The 4,399-nt window shown below is 40.9% G+C and overlaps 1 long non-coding RNA gene across 1 annotated transcript in view; it reads left to right on the forward strand.

Moving 5' to 3' along the window:
• The first annotated feature begins 297 nt into the window (after positions 1-297).
• Positions 298-4,399, forward strand: part of LOC143132421 (uncharacterized) — a 9,055-nt gene continuing 4,953 nt past the window's right edge. The window contains exons 1-3 of the long non-coding RNA XR_012988292.1: positions 298-692; positions 912-1,022; positions 1,098-1,142. This is a non-coding gene — a long non-coding RNA (uncharacterized LOC143132421). The remainder of the gene's footprint in view (positions 693-911; positions 1,023-1,097; positions 1,143-4,399) is intronic.

Here is a 4,399-nt window from a genome sequence, read left to right on the forward strand (position 1 = left end):
ATTCAAATAGACCAGAATGTCCAACTGGAAAACTGGACCTATGCAAAGAGATAAAGCGAAGTGAACCCAATATGTGTGACATCAGTGTAAAGAGGGGATTCTTTGCTTGTGTTCATTACTCCAAAAATGGCTCTTGCTTCATTCATCCATTCAAACCCTCTGCTTATCATGTGGAGTCCTTCACTGTTGCTCAGGAAGAACCAGTAAGTGTGAATGTAATATACGTTTTGATGTGAACAGCAATAGTAACGACATGTCATATTTCATTTCAACATTTCACTTTGTTCACATTAGTGTCCGAACCTGTAATGGAAAGCTCAGTGCATGTGTCTGCAGGAGGATCAGTTAATCTGACGTGCATCTTTACAACAAAGGGAAATTATTCCAATAAGGCTTTTGTGGTGTACTGGATTAAGACTGGTGTTAATAGCAGTGTGTACTCATATCATTACGCTTCATATAATGATGGTGGTGTTGATGGACACTGTTCCATTGACAAAGATCTTCTGCTGAGGAGATCATACACACCCCACCCTTCTCTTGCTGATACCAACACCCATAACCTGATGATCAGCAGTGCCGCCCACTCAGACAGTGGACAGTATGTGTGTGTCTTACAAGTGGACAAGAACCAGCAGCACTGGAGAGTAATCACCAACACTATGTCACTGTGGGTGATACAGTCAAACCTGGTAAGAATATGAGCCTCACTTGAAATTCAGTTTCTTTCTCAGTGCTTCATCTTTTGAGTTGGAACAGCTAGTTAGATACCTATTTTAAAGACCCTGACATGGATGTGCAACTTGTTTGATTTGTCTGAAGCTGACATTCATTTCTTATGTGATCCATGCTTATCATGGGCGTGGCTAAATTTCTCAAAGCAGAAGTTGTGTCATCTTTGTTGTGTTCAGTGCACACAGTTTCCCTGCTACGTGGGAGTGTGATTGGGGTCCTGCTGGTTATTGGCGTCGCTCTCCTGGTTGGGTTTGAGCTCCACAGAAGGAGGACCTTTGAGTTTAAAGGTAAACATGTTATGATCAAAGACTAATAATCCTGTCAGACATTTCAACAATCATTCAACTGTTTTGATTTGATAGGGCCTGATACACAGATTGCAGACGCAGAGCATTCTGATTCATACGGTGAGTGTGCAGGTTCGTCACGTTCCATTGCATGTTCTCAATATGCTTATAATAGCTGCTCTCTCTTCATGTCTTGGACATTTTGAACTCTCTTAAAAGCTGTCTTCTCTGTCAGTTCTGTTTATGAGAGCTTGTCTTAAAGGTGCTCTAAGCGATGCCACACGTCACAGCAACATCATGTGACTCTTCTGGAGATGACTGCAGAGTCAGCAGTCATAACTGTCAAGTATGACAAAAGAACTTTAAGCCTGTTGTATAAGAAAATCATATAAGTTTAAATAGTTGGCTAAATGAACTTGTTTGGATTGCTTGATAATAGTTCTGCATAGTACATCATTTGCTTTGCTTTAATAATAAATTTGCTTGCTTCTGGGCTTTCTCAAAGAACTTCTGCGCAATTTTGCATTTTAAACAATGATGGGGAGTCCCATCATTGTAATTTTACTTCCTTCTGGGAATGTATGATGTGATAATGTAACTTGATGGACTGACTGTGGGCCGGTGCACCTAGGCAGGAAGTGCTTAGGCATAGACATTTTGTATCTTAAAATAGATAGATAGATAGATAGATAGATAGATAGATAGATAAATAGATAGATACATAGATATAGATACTTTATTGATCCCCAAGGGGAAATTCAAAATCCACATATGCTCCTGCTGTCACTCTGGACTGATCAGTGGCTATGACTGCTGGATACACTCTCTCTACACAAACACAGATGACAGATGTGAAGAAATACTATTAATGCGCCATTTTATAATTCGGGGTATATTTCATATATATATTTTTTTATTTTCAACTGAGGAAATGCTGTTACTGCTGGATATACTCTCTCTACACAAACACAGACATGAGGAAATACTGTTACTGCTGGATATGCTCTCTCTACACAAATACATGACATGAGGAAATACTGTTACTGCTGGATACGCTCTCTACACAAACACAGACATGAGGAAATACTGTTACTGCTGGATATACTCTCTCTACACAAACACAGACATGAGGAAATACTGTTACTGCTGGATATGCTCTCTCTACACAAACACAGGCATGAGGAAATGCAACCCGTTCTCATCTCAGGGCGTCATATAAGGCCGTTTTGTCACGTCCTTCGGCGTTTTCTATCCACGCATATAGCACCCTTTCGCGTGTAGGTGCACGCTCATGGCTTTCAACCAACTTCAGCGTAAAACCACCCGCGATGTTATTAGACGCTCTGGGCTTCACTCCTTATTAATTCACCACAATGTTGAACGACTGCACAGACGTAGGGTTTGAGCAACAACGAGTTATGTTTCCTCCATGATGATTGGTTAAAACAGGAGGTCATTAATCGTTTTTGATATAGGAGTTTATTGGCCGTTTTACACCTTTATTGTGCGAGAGAGACGCTCATGGCTTTCTCCAATGCAACCCACGGGCGTTTCACAGGACGCATTCGGATTTGGCCAAATTGCAATACAAGGGCGACATAACCGACGCTTTCAGCAACAGTGCGGACAATTTGGTTTTGTTTTAAATTATCCAGTAGCCTAACCTTAATTTAAACCTGGACGTGTGCTTGGTAGGTCTAACAAAAAACCCCACAATAACAGGTGAAATGCCCGTGCCATCTATTGCCCGCATAAAGGAGTATATTGGCCGTTTTCAATACATTTACCGTGCGAGAGAGAGATGGCTTTCTCCAATCCAACCCACGTTTCACAGGACGCTTTCGGATTTGGCCTTCAATCCAAGGGCGACATATCTTACGCTTTCAGTAAAAGCGCGGACAATTTGCTTTTGTTTCAAATGATCCAGTAACCTTAATTTAAACATGAATGTGTGCTTGTTAGGCTTGGCCAAAAAACACAATAATATGTGACATGCCCATGCCATCTATTGCCTGCATAGAGGATTTGATTGGTCATTTTCAAAACCCTCATCGTGCGAGAGAGACGCTCATGGCTTTCTTCAATGCAACCCACGGGCGTTTCACAGGACGCATTTGGATTTGGCCAAATTGCAATACAAGGGCGACATATCCAACGCTTTCAGCAACAGTGCGGACAATTTGGTTTTGTTTTAAATTATCCAGTAGCCTAACCTTAATTTAAACATGGACGTGTGCTTGGTAGGTCTAACAAAAAAAACCCCACAATAACAGGTGACATGCCTGTGCCATCTATTGCCCGCATAGAGGAGTATATTGGCCGTTTCCAACACCTTTACCGTGCGAGAGAGACGCTCATGGCTTTCTTCAATAAAACCCACATATGCGTTTCACAGGACGCATTCGGATTTGGCCTTTCTAAGAGCGACATATCGGACGCTTTCAGTAACAGTGCGGGCAATTTGCTTTTATTTTAAATGATCCATAATCTTAATTAAAATATAAATGTGCGCTTGGTAAGCCTAACCAAAAAAGTCAATAATATGTGACATGCCCATCTAATGCCAGCTTAGAGGAGTTGCTGTACACCTGTATCGTGCGAGAGGGACAATGCAACCCACACAGGCGTTTAACATGACGCATTGGGTACGCATTCGCGCAGTAGGAGTTCAGTCTTTTAGAGACGAATGACCCATTAGACGAGCCTCAGACGAGTCCAGGAAGTGACGTCAATTCCAGAAATAAGTCCATAATTTACTTTACTCTTTATGGAGAATACAGTGGAAAAAAACATGTTTTCTTTTACAGTTCATGGAAAAAATAGTCACATTAGGTAGTATCTTTTTATTATTATTCGTAATTCACATGTATTTATTAAATAATTGATCGCGACTGACTATCCACGTGATCTGCCAGAGTCAGCTGGGAGGAGCTCGGGACTCACGCATAGGGACTCACGGCAGATTTTGCGCGAAATGTTGGTTTATTTAAATGTTGGTATCGTTTAGATGTCCTTCCTATTCATTAACATGAACATGATGACTGACTAAATAAATTACTATGATGTTTAATAAACCATTGTAGGCATACAAGTTATCATTATATCACATCAATTAAGTGTTTTCTGTAGGCAAGGCTACTGTGTGACATGCTTTACACTAGGCTACAGCATAAAAATAGGCTCAACAATAGGCTATCAACGCGTTTGCAGTATCACTGTTGCAGAAATAACATACAAGAAAGCATCCCCTCGATTGTTTGTACATTTTTGCACATTCCAACATAAGGAAGCAGCATGAGGAAACTTGTCGTTTTTCTGCCTTATTTTCTAACTACTTTTACGAGTCTGCGGTATCACCGAGTACAACTGTTACAAGA

Source organism: Alosa pseudoharengus, unplaced genomic scaffold, assembly GCF_046254945.1.
Source record: "Alosa pseudoharengus isolate Yale_2024_CS ecotype anadromous, Long Island Sound unplaced genomic scaffold, YU_APseudo_1.1 YU_APseudo_1.1_scf_19, whole genome shotgun sequence".
Classification (NCBI taxonomy): Eukaryota; Metazoa; Chordata; class Actinopteri; order Clupeiformes; family Clupeidae; genus Alosa; species Alosa pseudoharengus.